Below are 17989 nucleotides of genomic sequence, written 5' to 3'. Positions count from 1 at the left end.
GCAGGAGAGAGCAGAGCGTCATTTGAGCAGGTAAGAGTTGAAATTAATGAAAAAAAAGACTCGTGGAAGTTGATGGGATTTTCAAGGACTGTTTTGGGACCCGAGTGATTGTTTTACACGACTCTTGCATCATGAACGGAAAAAAACACCCATGAATACCCTGTTAATCTTCTCTGTGGCCTTGGAAAACAGTCTTATTTGTAGCCCGATACGGTTAAGAATATAGAGTGATAGTTTTACACGACTCTTGCATCATGAACGGAAAAAAACACCCATGAATACCCGGTTAATCTTCTGTGTGGCCTTGGAAAACAGTCTTATTTGTAGCCCGATACGGTTAAGAACATAGAGTGACAGTTTTCCACGACCTCTACACCATGAACGGAAAAAAACATCCATACCCGGTTAATCTTCTCTGTGGCCTTGGAAAACAGTCTTATTTGTAGCCCGATACGGTTAAGAATATAGAGTGATAGTTTTCACGAACTCTACACCATGAACGGAAAAAAACATCCATACCCGGTTAATCTTCTCTGTGGCCTTGGAAAACAGTCTTATTTGTAGCCCGATACGGTTAAGAATATAGAGTGATAGTTTTCCACGACCTCTACACCATGAACGGAAAAAAACACCCATGAATACCCTGTTAATCTTCTCTGTGGCCTTGGAAAACAGTCTTATTTGTAGCCCGATACGGTTAAGAACATAGAGTGACAGTTTTCCACGACCTCTACACCATGAACGGAAAAAAACACCCAAGAAAACCAGAGATGTTGCGCCGACTAAACGAAACTTTCCAACTTTCCAACAAAACCCGGTTAATCTTCTCTGTGGCCTTGGAAAACAGTCTTATTTGGAGCCCGATACGGTTAAGAACATAGAGTGACAGTTTTCCACGACCTCTACACCATGAACGGAAAAAAACACCCAAGAAAACCAGAGATGTTGCGCCGACTAAACGAAACTTTCCAACTTTCCAACAAAACCCGGTTAATCTTCTCTGTGGCCTTGGAAAACAGTCTTATTTGTAGCCCGATACGGTTAAGAATATAGAGTGACAGTTTTACACGACCTCTGCACCATGAACGGAAAAAAAAACCCAAGAAAACCACAGATGTTGCGCCGACTAAACGAAACTTTCCAACTTTCCAACAAAACCCGGTTAATCATCTCTGTGGCCTTGGGTAATACTCGTAAAAGGAGACCAATACGTTTAAGAATAGACCTACACACCGTCAACAGTTTAACCTTCTTCTAAGCGAGGCGAGCACTTGCGTGACGTGTAGTATGACCTTGAAGTGAAGGAGCGAGGGAGGTAAACTGAGATATAGGACAGGGCACTTGGGAGGATTAGCTGGGCTGGGAAAGGTAGAGCACGTAGGCTGTTTAGCTCTTACGTAATGGTGTAAGCTAACCAAGGAAATGCTGAACTTGTAATGAATGTCTCTCTCTCTCTCTCTCTCTCTCTCTCTCTCTCTCTCTCTCTCTCTCTCTCTCTCTCTCTCTCTCTCTCTCTCTCTCTCTCTCTCTCTCTCTCAAACACACACAGACACATACCCTCTCTCTAAAACACACAGACACATACTCTCCTCTCTCTCTCTCTCTCTCTCTCTCTCTCTCTCTCTCTCTCTCTCTCTCTCTCTCTCTCTCTCTCTCTCTCTCTCTCTCTCTCTCTCTCTCTCTCTCTCTCTCTCTCTCTCTCTCTCAAACACACACATACACATACTCCTCCCTTCTCTCTCTCTCTCTCTCTCTCTCTCTCTCTCTCTCTCTCTCTCTCTCTCTCTCTCTCTCTCTCTCTCTCTCTCTCTCTCTCTCTCTCTCTCTCTCTCTCTCTCTCTGCATCGCAACAAACCCTGTGATCCTAAGTACCACCACTATTACCAAGCCTCTAGATAACTTAAAATCCTTAGTTTCAATGCGCGTAGCCCTAAAAACAAATTTGATGAACTGAGATGTCTTGCTTTAACAGAAAATTTTGACATAATTGCTATAACCGAAACATTTATCGACACCACAAATATTGATTTAAGTACCGAATACAACATAGATGGCTACAGACTCTTCAACAAAGATCGTGTAAACCGTAGAGGCGGTGGCGTCGCCCTTTATGTCAAAAGCTATTTGCAACCCACCGACAAAACACCGGGAAACAGTAACGTTGAACATTTGTGCGTGCGAGTAAACATTGCAAAAGTCAATTTAAATATATCTGTCACCTACAGACCTCCCGGGCAATCACTCGATGACGACCTTGAAATGTACAGCGTCTTAAGGCAGTCACTTAATAACAACGACTCACTGATATTAGGAGACTTTAACCTCCCCATATCGACTGGGCGACACTGTCAGGTACAGAAGGCGAGTCACATAGAATGATCTAATTTCTAGAAGAAAATTATCTAAGCCAAATGGTTTCTGAGCCAACTCGACAAAATAATATACTCGACCTTGTTATAACGACCCAAGATAACCTTGTCAGTAGTGTCACGGTAGGAGAACACCTCGGTTCTTGCGATCATAAATTAGTGCGCGTGGACATTAAAGCTCAATCATCAGTGACTGAAAATAAAGTAAAGGTGCCCAATTTCAAAAGAGCTAACTTCGTAGAAATCCGACAAAAACTAACAGAAATACAACTATCAGATGACGGCAACGTAGAGGAAGCCTGGCTAAGCCTTAAAATCACTTACTCACTCAGCAGAACACATTCGTCCCCTTGTGCGAGAAGCGAATTAACACTAATAAAGCCCACCGTGGTTTAATAGCGAAATTAAACAATCAGTCAATGAGAAAATTGTTTTACAGGTTAAAGAAAGAACAAAGCACGCCCGAGAACATTAGACTCTATAATGATGCCAGGCGACGAGTAAAAAGACTAGTAGGTCAGGCAAAGCGTAGACATGAAGAAAATATTGCAGCCCACTGTAAAATAACCCGAAATCTTTCTTCAGTTACATAAACAACAGAAAGGCGATCAAAAGTGGTATTGGACCTTTAACAAACAGCGACGGTGCACTAGTGACTGACAGCCAACACATTGCAAACCTCTTAAACAATTACTTTTCCTCGGTGTTTAATACTAACAGTCTTCCTCTCGCTACCACCAACACCAGTACTATTGTAAATCTCGAGCATGCATTGCCTAATTTTGAAATAACAACCGATGAAGTCCTTAAAGCTCTCCATTCACTTAAAACAAATAAAAGTCCTGGACCTGACAAAGTATATCCAACTCTGCTGAAAGAAACGAAGAGCGAAATACTCTCCTCCCTCACTACCGTATTCAATATGTCCTTGCGACAAGGCATCGTCCCTTCAGATTGGAAAAAGGCTAACGTGACACCGATTTTCAAGAAAGGAGACAAAAAAGTACCAGGTAATTACAGGCCCATTAGTCTAACTTCGGTTGTAGGTAAGCTACTTGAGGGCATAATTAGAGACAAAATTGTGAGTTACCTTGAAAGCCACTCATTGATTGGGGACTCACAACATGGCTTCGAAACAAAAGATCCTGCCTATCAAACCTATTAACCTTTATAACGACCTCTTCACTGTTTATGACGTAACCAAATCACTGGACGTAGTCTATCTTGATTTCAGAAAGCGTTTGATAAAGTCCCGCATCATAAATTACTTTACAAATTAAAGCAAATAGGTATTGACGGTCAAGTAAACCAATGGATCGCGAATTGGTTGAGCAACAGACAACAAAGAGTAGTGATTGACGGATTTAACTCAGAGTGGGCGCCTGTCACTAGTGGCGTCCCTCAGGGCTCGGTCCTTGGCCCAGTGCTCTTCATTATTTACATCAACGACGTGGATGTTGGACTCAATAACCGCATTAGTAAATTTGCAGACGACACAAAGATTGGTAACTCGGTTCTCACTGACGAAGACAGGCAAAGCCTCCAAGAGGATTTGCACAAAATTTCAGCTTGGTCGGATAGATGGGAGATGCCCTTTAACGTAGACAAGTGCCAGGTCCTTCAAGTTGGAACGAGGAATAAGAAGTTCGAATACGAAATGCGCGGCGTTAAACTCAAAAGCGTTCAATGCGTCAAAGACTTGGGGGTCAAAATCGCGTCAAACCTCAAATTCTCACAGCAATGCATCGATGCAGCAAATAAAGCGAACAGAATGTTGGGCTTCATTAAAAGAAACTTTGTATTCAAGAATAAAGATGTAATACTCCCGCTCTACAACAGTTTAGTCAGACCCCACTTGGAATATGCGGTACAGTTTTGGTCCCCACCATGCAAAGGATATTGCTAAATTAGAAGGTGTTCAGCGTCGGGCAACGAAAATGATCCCTTCCTTGCGCAACAAATCCTACGAAGAAAGGCTTTCTATCCTTAACATGTTCTCTCTTGAGAAACGTCGCCTCCGAGGAAAATTGATCGAATGTTTTAAAATACTTAATGGTTTCACGAATGTAGACAGATCAACATTGTTTATGATCGATGACAGTCTGCGCACGAGGAACAATGGCGTAAAACTCAGATGTAGACAAGTAAATTCAGATTGCACCAAATTTTTCTTCACCAACGTTGTAGTGCGAGAATGGAATAAGCTTCCACCATCAGTGGTCCAGTGTAACACGATTGACTCCTTCAAAAATAAGCTCGACCGTCACTTCCTTCAACTTAATATCAACTAGAGCAGAAATGCAACGTTTTGGAGTCTTCTGAATAATGTTAAATCACTTAGGTTTAAGGACAGACCACCAAGTCTGGACCATGGGGTCTGTGTGGTCTGATTTTCTATGTAAATCTCTCTCTCTCTCTTTCAAACACATACACATACATACACACACACATACAGAGGTTAAGTATGAGTTACGTTATACCTTAAGGCTTAAGAAATTTTAACTTCGCTTTTATGGAACGCTGTGAGATGCTAAACTTTAATGAATTTTTCCCTCTCTTTGTCAAACACACAGGTACATAAACACATATAAATGCTAAGAATAAGTCACGTTGCACCTTGGGAAATCGTAACTTTACACTGGCCTCACACACACACACACACACACACACACACACACACACACACACACACACACACACTTTACCGCGAAGCCAAGTCAGTCAGCTACCCCCTTCCTCTTCCTCCTCCTCCCCCTTTTCCTGCCTAACTTAACTTTTCCGGCTTTGCAACGTATATTCTACACTTCCAACACCATATTCAGACTATCCAATACAGTTTTCAGCCTCTAAGCGTTAAAACGAGTGAGGTAAAAATATTCTTCGTGGTTAGGCCAGTCAGCCATTCCCTTCCTCCTCTTGCTCCCTAACCCTTAACTTTCCGGCTTTGCAACGTATATTCTACACTACCAACACCATATCTAGCCCGTCCAATGCGGTTTCCATCCTCCCAGCGTAAAAATAGTGGAATTAAAATATTCTTCGTGGTCAGGCCAGCCAGCCAGCCATTCCCTTCCTCCTCTTGCTCCCTAACTCTTAATTTTCCGGCTTTGCAACGTATATTCTACACTACCAACACCATATCTAGCCCGTCCAATGCGGTTTCCATCCTCACAGCGTTAAAATAGTGGAACTAAAAATATTCTTCGTGGTTAAAAGTTTAGGCCAGCCAGCCACCCTCCTCTTCCTCTTGCTCTCTAACTTCACTTTCCCGGCATTGCAACGTATATTCTGCACTACCAACATCATATTCAGCCTCCTCAATGCGATTTCCAGGTACCCAGCACCAAAATTATGGAGGTAAAAATATTCCCGTGGGCCTGACCGGGATTTGAACCCGGGACCTCTCGCACCCTAAGCGAGAATCATACCCCTAGACCATCAGGCCGGTGTGAGGAGGAGCGGAAGAATTGCGAATCAGACTGGAGCGAGGAGGGTTTTACGAGCTAACTTTTTACTTACAGACGTTAAAACTTGTGATATTTGGCTTCTTTCTTCTTTACTTAAGTGTTGTTTCTTGCATTATTAGTTAGATTGGTGAGGAAGATGAAATTAGAGAAGCGGACTGAAGCGAAGAGGGTTTTACGAGCTAACTTTTTACTTCAAGACGTTAAAACTTGTGATATTTGGCTTCTTTCTGTTTTACTTTAGTGTTATTTTATTCAGTTATTAGTCAGATTGGTGAGGAAGATGAAATTAGAGAAGCGGACTGAAGCGAAGAGGGTTTTACGAGCTAACTTTATACTTCAAGACGTTAAAACTTGTGATATTTGGCTTCTTTCTGTTTTACTTTAGTGTTATTTTATTCAGTTAGTCAGATTAGTGAGGAAGATGAAATTAGAAAAGCGGTTTGAAGCGAAGAGGGTTTTACGAGCTAAACTTCAAGACGTTAATACTTGTGATATTTGGCTTCTTTCTGTTTTACTTTAGTGTTGTGTCTTGCATTATTAGTTAGAAAAGCAAAGGAGATGAACACAGAAGTGGATTGGAGCGTAGATACACATATAAGAGCTAACTTTTTTATTTCAAGACGTTAAAACTTTCGATATTAGGCTTCTTTCTGTTTTACTTTAGTGTTGTTTCTTGCATTATTAGTTAGAAAAGCAGAGTAGATGAACACAGAAGTGGATTGGAGCGTAGAAAGTCTTATGTGAGAGTTAACCTTTTACTTCAAGACGTTAAAAGTTATGATATTAGGCTTCTTTCTGTTTTACTTTAGTGTTGTTTCTTGCATTATTAGTCAGATTAGCGAGGAAGATGAAATTAGAGAAGCGGACTGAAGCGAAGAGGGTTTTACGAGCTAACTTTTTACTTCAAGACGTTAAAACTTATGATATTAGGCTTCTTTCTGTTTTACTTTAGTGTTGTTTCTTGCATTATTAGTTAGAAAAGCAAAGGAGATGAACACGGAAGTGGATTGGAGTGTAGAAAGTCTTATGTGAGAGTTAACCTTTTACTTCAAGACGTTAAAACTTGTGATATTTGGCTTCTTTCTGTTTTACTTTAGTGTTGTTTCTTGCATTAATAGTCAGATTAGCGAGGAAGATGAAATTAGAAAAGCGAATTGAAGCGAAAAGGGTTTTACGAGCTAACTTTTTACTTCAAGACGTTAAAACTTATGATATTAGGCTTCTTTCTGTTTTACTTTAGTGTTGTTTCTTGCATTATTAGTTAGGAAAGCAAAGGAGATGAACACAGAAGTGGATTGGAGCGCAGATATTCATATAAGAGCTAACTTTTTATTTCAAGACGTTAAAACTTATGATATTAGGCTTCTTTCTGCTTTACTTTAGTGTTGTTTCTTGAATTATTAGTTAGAAAAGCAGAGTAGATGACCATAGAAGTGAATTGGAGCGTAGATAAGCTTATGTGAGAGCGTTACATTTTACTTCAAGACGTTAAAACTTATGATATTAGGCTTCTTTCTGCTTTATTTTAGTGTTGTTTCTTGAATTATTAGTTAGAAAAGCAGAGTAGATGACCATAGAAGTGAATTGGACCGTTGAAAGTCTTATGTGAGAGCTAACCTTTACTTCAAGACGTTAAAACTTATGATATTAGGCTTCTTTCTGCTTTATTTTAGTGTTGTTTCTTGAATTATTAGTTAGAAAAGCAGAGTAGATGACCATAGAAGTGAATTGGACCGTTGAAAGTCTTATGTGAGAGCTAACCTTTACTTCAAGACGTTAAAACTTATGATATTAGGCTTCTTTCTGCTTTATTTTAGTGTTGTTTCTTGAATTATTGGTCGGAAAAGCAGAGTAGACGAGCATAGAAGTGAACTGGACCGTTGAAAGTCTTATGTGAGAGTTAACCTTTTACTTCAAGACGTTAAAACTTATGATGTTTGGCTTCTTTCTGTTTTACTTTAGTGTTGTTTCTTGCATTATTAGTCAGAAAAGCAGAGTAGACGAGCATAGAAGTGAATTGGAGCGTAGAAAGTCTTATGTGAGAGCTAACCTTTACTTCAAGACGTTAAAACTTTTATTATTATGGACCTTTAGGTTTATATCTTCACTCAATTATTAGTTAGAAGAAGAGTAAAGGAGACGAGCATAGAAGTGGACAGGGGCGTTGAGTCTTTTATATGCTAACTTTTCACTTTAGAGACATTGAAACTTATGATATTAGACTTCTTTTAGTTTTACTTTAGCGTTATTTATGTCATTATTTGTTAGAAGAATAGCGGAGAAGACTGTAGGAGGTTTTGTATGAGTTAGCTTATTACTTCACGACACGGATCTTTAATTATGTGACTAACTCTACCCCACGGCATGCAAACTTATTTTAGCTTGACGTTACTTCCTTTAACTTTTAGCTATACGTAGTAGGTAAATATATTATGTAAATAGGTTAAAATCTCTCTATCTGTATTATTAAGTCAAGTTTAGATAGACATGGTAGGTATATATATGACGGAAATAGGTTTTAATCTCAAGCTTTAATAGTTAGTAAAGTTTAGATAGACATGGTAGGTAAATATATGACGTAAATAGGTTAAAATCACTAAAGCTGCATTAGAAAGTCAAGTTTAGATAGACATGGTAGGTATATATATGACGGAAATAGGTTTTAATCTCAAGCTTTAATAGTTAGTCAAGTTTAGATAGACATGGTAGGTAAATATATGACGTAAATAGGTTAAAATCTCTCTATCTGTATTAGAAAGTAAAGTTTAGATAGACATGGTAGGTAAATATATGACGGAAATAGGTTTTAATCTCTCAAGCTTTAATAGTTAGTCAAGTTTAGATAGACATGGTAGGTAAATATATGACGTAAATAGGTTAAAATCTCTCTATCTGTATTATTAAGTCAAGTTTAGATAGACATGGTAGGTATATATATGACGGAAATAGGTTTTAATCTCTCAAGCTTTAATAGTTAGTCAAGTTTAGATAGACATGGTAGGTATATATATGACGGAAATAGGTTTTAATCTCTCAAGCTTTAATAGTTAGTCAAGTTTAGATAGACATGGTAGGTATATACATGACGGAAATAGGTTTTAATCTCTCAAGCTTTAATAGTTAGTCAAGTTTAGATAGACATGGTCGGTATATACATGACGGAAATAGGTTTTAATCTCTCAAGCTTTAATAGTTAGTCAAGTTTAGATAGACATGGTAGGCAAATATATGACGCAAATAGGTTTTAATCTCTCAAGCTTTAATAGTTAGTCAAGTTTAGATAGACATGGTCGGTATATATATGACGGAAATAGGTTTTAATCTCTCAAGCTTTAATAGTTAGTCAAGTTTAGATAGACATGGTAGGCAAATATATGACGCAAATAGGTTTTAATCTCTCAAGCTTTAATAGTTAGTCAAGTTTAGATAGACATGGTCGGTATATATATGACGGAAATAGGTTTTAATCTCTCAAGCTTTAATAGTTAGTCAAGTTTAGATAGACATGGTAGGCAAATATATGACGTAAATAGGTTCAAATCTCTCTATCTGTATCATTAAGTCAAGTTTTATATCCCCGCGTGTAGAGATAAGCTAAGTCGTATATTGTTCGTGCATTCTGAGAACCCTCGTATCAGTTAAGGGTCTATTTATGGCAGCGTTCAGGGGTAGGTCGAGCCTCTGATGATGATGTGCCTAAGTGTTGGTCCCATCGATAGCCTAATGGTTGATGGTGTGTGTGTGTGTGTGTGTGTGTGTTGAAAGCGGCGGCAGATGAACGAGAGGTGAGAGAAACGAGTTGAACGAGAGAGATGAACGAAGTGACGAACGAGAAAAATAAATGAGAGATGAACGAGAGAGGTGAACTAAACACGAACGAGGAAGATGAATGAGAGATGAACGAAAGAGGTGAACGAAACACGAACGAGAGAGATGAATGAGAAAGAGATGAACGAGAGAGAGGAACGAGAAAAATGAACTAGACAGACGAACGAAAAAGAGATGAACGAGAGAGAGGGAAACGAGACAGGAAAACGAGTGACATGAACGAGAAACAAACAAACAAACAAACAAAAAAAAAATTATCTACTTGCATCATAACTCTAGCCATAGGGAAACCAAGGTGATGATAGAAATAATAATAATAAGACTATAAACAGTGTTCCCGCACGTCCAGGACACAGGTTGGTATTGTCAAATGCTCCCGCCCCTCATACCAACTATTTCCAAAGGCCAAAAAGGAGGTTAATCGAATTCTAATGACTGTTCTTTTAGGTTCACGGTACAGAAGAAGGCTCAGACTACCACCAGGATCATAAAAGTACCCCTGGAAATGCCCACAACTCCCACGAAAGCCTTGTCAGATATGCTTTTTTTGGTTTCACGGTACAGAAGAAGGCTCAGACTACCACCAGGATCATAAAAGTACCCCTGGAAATGCCCACAACTCCCACGAAAGCCTTGTCAGATATGCTTTTTTTGGTTTCACGGTACAGAAGAAGGCTCAGACTACCACCAGGGTCATAAAAGTACCCCTGGAAATGCCCACAACTCCCACGAAAGCCTTGTCAGATATGCTTTTTTTGGTTTCACGGTACAGAAGAAGGCTCAGACTACCACCAGGGTCATAAAAGTACCCCTGGAAATGCCCACAACTCCCACGAAAGCCTTGTCAGATATGCTTTTTTTGGTTTCACGGTACAGAAGAAGGCTCAGACTACCACCAGGGTCATAAAAGTACCCCTGGAAATGCCCTAAACTCCCACGAAAGACTAGTAAATTACGTATTCTTGGGCGCAGATATGTTTAAAAATATGACCCACAACCACGCCCGCTACCACAAGTCAAGGGCAAATTCTGGTTATTCTTCTCGATACGAGGAAGAAGAGCGTCACTATCGATGAAGCAAATTACGTCATGCAACTCCCACTGACTCCGTCTCCTGTAGTGATGAAATTGAGTTCTGCTACACGATGACGGAGTGTGTGACGCCGCCGTGACTTACCTCTCAAACCACAGGGCATAGGTACAGTCCAGCGTTACCAGATTATCGTACTCAGCCACGCAGCACATTCTATTTTCCGGTTTCTGACTCACAGCTGTCGCAAACAAACACCAATAAGTAACGCTTTTAACACTAACTTTAACTGGAATCTCGTTATCTGTGTGGGTAGGAGAGTTTGGGGCCCTGGAACTGATTAATGCGATGTTTTGAGTACGATAATATAGTAACGCTGGTGCAGTCCCGCTGACCTCATAGTTACGCTTCTGCCCATTCTCAAACACGTCACTCAGTCAGTCAGTCAATAAGGGAAATATGCTGACGATACTCGTTGTTTTACCATGACATTTGACTCCTTTCATTGTTTCGTGTACGTACAGTCGCGATATGAAGTTATGTCGCCGCTTTCAGAATGTTTCGTACGGGAGCATTTGAAGGTAACGGAAGTGATGTGTATTTATTGTTTATGTTATAATGTTCCCTTTTAATGATAATCTATAAAACGTTGTGATGTAAAACACGGTAAAATAACGTAGTAGTACATATCTCGGCCGGAGCGTACACTCAGCGTTGCCAAGTTATCGTATTTTCCGACTGATATCTACAGCAAAAACAATTATCCAGTACAAACAAGCATCAATTAATAACAGTTTTTATCGCTAACTTTAATATTTTTTCGTTATTTCTGTAGCTACGAGAGTCTGCGGCTTAAAAAGGATAAATACAGTGTGGTGAGTATGACAATCTGGCATCGTCGCGTACACTGCAACACTATTATTTTAACGTTTAGAGGCTGAAAACCGCATTTGGTAGTCTGAATGTGATGGTGGTAGTGTAACCCATGTTGTGCTTCAGCCTCCCTCGCATTATACGCTCATCAACGGGAGTAACCTCAATCACAAATGGCTGCAGCTGGCTGGAGATGCCCATTGCTACACCCTTAACCCAGTAGCAGCGACGGGCCAAATTTGTGGCTTTACCGTGTACCAGCGAGCGACGGGCCAAATTTGTGGCTTTACCGTGTACCAGCGAGCGACGGGCCAAATTTGTGGCTTTACCGTGTACCAGCGAGCGACGGGCCAAATTTGTGGCTTTACCGTGTACCAGCGAGCGACGGGCCAAATTTGTGGCTTTACCGTGTACCAGCGAGCGACGGGCCAAATTTGTGGCTTTACCGTGTACCAGCGAGCGACGGGCCAAATTTGTGGCTTTACCGTGTACCAGCGAGCGACGGGCCAAATTTGTGGCTTTACCGTGTACCAGCGAGCGACGGGCCAAATTTGTGGCTTTACCGTGTACCAGCGAGCGACGGGCCAAATTTGTGGCTTTACCGTGTACCAGCGAGCGACGGGCCAAATTTGTGGCTTTACCGCGTACCAGCGAGCGACGGGCCAAATTTGTGGCTTTACCGTGTACCAGCGAGCGACGGGCCAAATTTTTGCCATGATATAAACCCCAAAAAACAGATGATGCATAAACTGATCACAAATGCTTTGGTATATATATTATGAAATGGTTTGCGTGAGTGATGATTTTTTCTCATTTTTCTCGCTTAGAGGGGCCTTTAAGAAACATGATCCCCGCAGCTACCGGGTTAAGACTGGTACCATTTTGCTCATGTCGGACCAGTCATCCCCTGATCACCGCAAATGATGACGTGTCACTGCCAGTTCATAATGATAATAAAAAAATATGATCTTGGTCTTGAACTAGATAAATAAAGCGCAGGGCACCTAGCTGTACAGTTTAATAACACACATATTTTGGGTTGGCTGTTGAGGGGAAGGGGAGGCGAGTGTGCAGGGGCGGGAAGTGAATCAAGCATAATTGTTAGTGTTGGTGTGTTGTGGTGACAAGTGTGTATTTGTTTTCTGAATGAGTCTATTGTACCGCAGTGATGCAGTGTCTCTCATGAATTTAAATAACTAAGCGTGTAAGCTGCCCAAAACGATGTGAGAAGCGAAAAATAACATTGCTTAGCGAAAATAACAAATACAACTTTAGACACTCAGGCAATTTCACGCCCAAACTTTCCATAATCCAAAAAACCCTCACATTTTCCCAATATCCCGCAATACTATTCTAGCAGAGCTGAATACATGGGGAAAGCCGAACACTCCAGCACCCACGCCCTGAGCTCAAACTTACTTAAATTTGTTGACACGGCTAGAACGGCAATACGGCTGGATCAATGTGACTATGGATCCCCAGACTCGTGTGTGTGTACCCAGGCGACCCGTGAACCTAGCCACTGTATGGAAGATGGGAGTGATTGTGTGTGTGTGTGTGTGTCTGTGTGTGTGTGTTTAGGATTTGATCTGATTGTCCTTCTCTCTCTCCTACCTATATATTTACCTAATTTTCAAACCCCCTATAAGTTATGTGATGCTCTGTGTTTTATGATCTAGCGGTTCAGGGTTGTCACTTAGTAATGTTATGTCATGCGATGTTTTATGTTGGTTTCGTACTGATTGCGTATTAACGTGATGCATACCTGTATTTTTTTATTTATTTATTTATTTATTTTTTACTTATGCGCGTACTACGATTGAGTCTATTGGTGAAGTACTTTTCTTTCTTCTAATTCTGTGTTCGTTTCGTGGAAGTATAAAATAAAAAAATAAAAAAGTTACCATGAGAAAACAATAATGACAAATGAGGTAGCGTCATTTTATCAATCCTTTATGTAACACACACACACACACACACACACACACACACGGATGACAAATTGAATGCCTCTGACGCACATCTGTATCTATCTATCTGTTTATCTATCTATCTATCTAATGACTAAGAAAGAATAAGAAACGAAAGCCATCACGCAATAGCCTATCACGCTTGTATAGTGCCATGTATCCTCCATTCTCCTTCATTATATCCACGCTTAATTACTTTTTTCATCTATTCCTTTACGTTGTTACTCTGTTATTATTATTCTGTTTATCTTTATTCCTACATTCCTTTCCATTTTTACACTTATTTCATTCTTTACTTTTTCTGTCTATTTTCTCTCATTCCGTCATTATTCACTTTTTTTCATTATATCCACACTTTTAATTACTTTTTTCATCTATTCCTTTACGTTGTTACTCTGTTATTATTATTCTGTTTATCTTTATTCCTACATTCCTTTCCGTCTTTGCACTTATTTCATTCTTTACTTTTTCTGTCCATTTTCTCTCATTCCGTCATTATTCACTTATTTGTTAATTTCTCTTCTGTTCACTCATTCTTACTCGTCTGTCTACACTAGTGGTTCTCAATCTTTTTCAGTGATGGCACCCTGACCTTATATAAACCCTTTTGTGGCACCCCTTCCACCCCCGCCCCTCCCTCCTCACATGAATTAACTTCTTATACACAATTGTACCTGTTTGAATTACTTTAATTAATGAATCAAAATTATTATCCATACTCAAACCAAAATTAACATACGATACAGTACATGCCCAGACATATAACTCATCAGTAGAATTAGATTAACTTATAATCAAAAACATCAAAAGAAGAAAAAAAGGCATGATTCAAAATTCCTGATAATCTTGTGGCACCCTCAGGCGCTGTCCGTGGCGCCCATTTTGAGAACCTCTGGTCTACACTTTTTTTAGAACATTTTCTTGCGTTCTCTCATTCTTTTCCTTCATTATCACTTTTGCTTCCATTCTTTAATTCCTGTTCGTTATTATTCGCTTTTTATTACTTTCCCTTCCATTCACTCATTCAATTTCGTCTGTCTACACTTTTCATCACATTTTCTTGCATTCACTTATTCCTTTTCTTTATCATTCTCTTTATTATCACACTTTCTTCCATTCTTTAATTCCTGTTCGTTATTATTCGCTTTTATTACTTTCCCTTCCATTCACTCATTCAATTTCGTTTATCTTCACTTTTTTATCACATTTTCTTGCATTCACACATTCCTTTCCTTCATAATTCTCTTTCTATTATCACCTTTTCCTCCATTCACATATTCCATACCGGTTTTACACACGTTTTTATGACCTGTCTTCTATTTTAACAACCCTCTCTATCATTATATACACACTTCATTATTACGTCTTATCTTCCTTTCAATCACTCGTCTACGTCATTTACACTTTTTATTGACGTTGTTCATCGTATTCACACATTTCGTATTCGTCATTCAAACTCTTTTTATCAGGTTCTTCAATCATATCTCAACTATCATTATCACACCTTCATTTATATTTATTACTATTACTACTACACTATGTTCCTTCTTTTTACTATTCTCTTCCTTTCACACTTTCCATTTCGTCTTCACACTCTTTATGTAACTTTCTTCAATCATATTTCCTACTATTATTACATTTCTCATTCATCTTTACTAACATTATTGCATTCTATTCTTCCTTTTCAGCACTTTCTTCCATTCACACAACATTCAAAAGGAGGAGGAGGAGGAGGAGGAGGAGTACAAAGGAGCACAAAGGAAAAGCAAACAGCAACAGACCTCTTGGTCCTAACTAGGCTGTTTGTTGTTGCTACCATCTACTCTAATCTACGAGTCAGAGACACAGGACAGCAAGGGCGAAGGCTCCTCCCCTCCCACCAGTCCCTCCAGCCGAGGCTGGCATGAAAAGGAAAAATAATATGTAGTATAGAAAAACTACAATGGAATTTTACATGGACAGAATGAAGATCATACACGACAACTAAGCTAACACTACTTTCTGTTAGACCGGAGCAAAATAGCGGATGTTCGGGTTAGCTTCTAGGAGGAGGAGGAGGAGGACGAGAAATGCGAAGATGAATGGCTATATATATATATATATATATATATATATATATATATATATATATATATATATATATATATATATATATATATATATATATATATATATATGAACCCGTATTGTTAAAAACGTCTCGGTGTCTCAATTCCTCTGATAAGCCTCTCGTAGAAGTTCCTGGGGTTTTCATGGGCTGTTGTGTGATAGTTTTACCCGACTTATGCGCCTTGAACAGGAAAAACACCCATGAAAACCCGGTTAATCTTCTCTGTGGCCTTCGGAAATAGCCGTTGGGAGACAGATGCGTTTTAAAATATGGACCTATATACCCACCACCTATCACTGGCCTTAGCACGTTGTCACCGATCCAAAGGTTACATTCGTCTACGCGCCATCCCGGAATAGAGAGATAAGATAAGGGGTCGTTATCACACGCAAATCAGCTTATATGTGGCTGTGGATGAGTCTGTGTAGCGATAAGGGCGGAGAGTAACAGAGGAATAATTATACTTCCTCTACGTGGCGTCATATTACGTGCCTGGGTGCTAATTGGGTTTCTTGCAGGTATGGTAAGGTGGGAGATGGAGGAGGTGGAGGGAAGAAGCGGAGTGGGTTAGTTTGGGCAAGGGATTCAGTCTAGTTTGGTTAGGTTGTGACACGTGTATTGAGGTGATTGGATTTGTGTGTGTGTGTGTGTGTGTGTGCGTGTGTGTGTGTGTGTGTGTGTTGGTAGATTGGTCCCATGGTAGGTAAGTAGATAGGTAGATAGGGATAGAAAGGGTAATAGGTAGATAGGTATACGTAGGTAGGAATAAATGATTGCAGGAATGAAGGAAGAAAAGAAGGAAAGAAGGAAGGAAGGAAAGAAATAAGGTAGGAAATAAAGATAGTAGGAAGGAAGGAAAGGAAGGGAAATACAGATAGACTGAAAGTGAGGATAAGTAGGTAAATAAATGAGTAATAAATTGAAAAGGAAATAGGCAAGGAGTAGCAGGCTTTTTTTTTCCTTTTTTCTTTTTTCTTTACGCCCTTGAACTGTCTCCTTAGCTGTAAAAAAAAAAAGCAGGGCGGATACACGTTGTAGATAAGTAGACAAGAAAAAAGGAAAATAGATAGTGTGGTAGATAGATACATATGAATAAGAGAGAAGAGGAGGAAAAGAAGAAAGAAAAAAGCAAGTAGGTAAACAGACAAACAGGTGTAAGCAAACATGAACAGTCAATATCTGAACGTGGGTAGACAAAAATGTGTGTGTGGGAGTGAGCGAGTGACAGACTGGGACGAAGATAGACTAACTCACAAAACTTTCCCATAGATCAAAGCCTTACGTAAGAAGGGAGGGACAAAGAGAGAGGAGGAGGAGGAGGAGGAGGAGAGGGAGGAGTGAGAGCGAGGTGGAAAAGGTAGAGGAGGAGCAGGAGGAGGGAGAGAGGGAGGAGTGAGAGCGAGGTGGAAAAGGAAGAGGAGGAGGAGGAGGGAGAGAGGGAGGAGTGAGAGCGAGGTGGAAAAGGAACATAAGAACATAAGAACACAAGAACGCAGGGGTCTACAAGAGGCCGGTAGGCCTGTACGAGGCAGCTCCTTTGACCCTAAGCTCCCGTGTATCTAACCCCACCTAATATCGCTGTCCATGAATTTATCTAGTCTATTTTTGAATGTGACAATTGTATTGGCACTCACCACATGACTGCTAAGCCTATTCCACTCATCCACCACCCTGTTAGTAAACCAATTTTTGCCCATGTCCCTGTTGAATCTGAATTTATCCAGTTTAAACCCATTACTTCGTGTCCTACCCGGTTCTCTTACCAACAAAACCTTATGAATGTCTCCCTTATTAAAGCCCTTCATCCATTTATAAACCTCGATCATGTCTCCACGCACCCTTCGCCTTTCTAGAGAATGCAAGTTTAACTGTTTGAGTCTTTCCTCGTATGGCAAGTTTCTCAACCCCTGAATCATCTTAGTCATCCTCCTCTGCACCGATTCTAACATTTTGATATCCATTCTATAGTAAGGTGACCAGAACTGAACCGCATAGTCAAGATGAGGTCTAACTAATGCTAAATATAGTTTGAGGAAGACTTCGGGGCTTCTGTTGCTTACGCTCCTTGAAATAAATCCCAGTACCCTATTAGCTCGATTTCTAGCTTGAATGCATTGTGCCCTTGGACGGAGATCAGAGCTCACTAAGACACCTAAATCCCTCTCGCACCCAGACCTACTTATGAGAGTGTCATTTAAGCAATAGTTATGTGAGGGGTTGTTCCTACCTACACTCAGAATACTGCACTTCCCTACATTGAACTCCATCTGCCATTTATCCGCCCAGTCATATAATCTGTTGAGTTCACCTTGGAGAATACTAGCGTCCTGATCCGACTCAAT

The 17989-nt window shown here is 40.0% G+C and overlaps 1 protein-coding gene, 1 long non-coding RNA gene and 1 other non-coding gene across 3 annotated transcripts in view; 1 reads left to right on the top strand and 2 right to left on the bottom strand.

Annotated features, from left to right (window-relative positions):
• Positions 1-17989, bottom strand: part of LOC126996901 (uncharacterized) — a 56965-nt gene that overhangs the window by 35731 nt on the left and 3245 nt on the right. The gene's annotated exons all lie outside the window — the stretch shown is intronic.
• Trnap-agg (transfer RNA proline (anticodon AGG)) lies at positions 5743-5814 on the bottom strand. Its single transcript has one exon. It is a non-coding gene; the product is annotated as a tRNA-Pro (tRNA).
• Positions 6879-13353, top strand: LOC126996904 (uncharacterized). Its single transcript, XR_007751717.1, has 3 exons — positions 6879-8330; positions 8546-8837; positions 9349-13353. It is a non-coding gene; the product is annotated as an uncharacterized LOC126996904 (long non-coding RNA).

Source organism: Eriocheir sinensis, chromosome 11, assembly GCF_024679095.1.
Source record: "Eriocheir sinensis breed Jianghai 21 chromosome 11, ASM2467909v1, whole genome shotgun sequence".
Classification (NCBI taxonomy): Eukaryota; Metazoa; Arthropoda; class Malacostraca; order Decapoda; family Varunidae; genus Eriocheir; species Eriocheir sinensis.
Note: the sequence above shows the minus strand (reverse complement) of the source record. Positions and strands in the feature narration are given on the sequence as shown.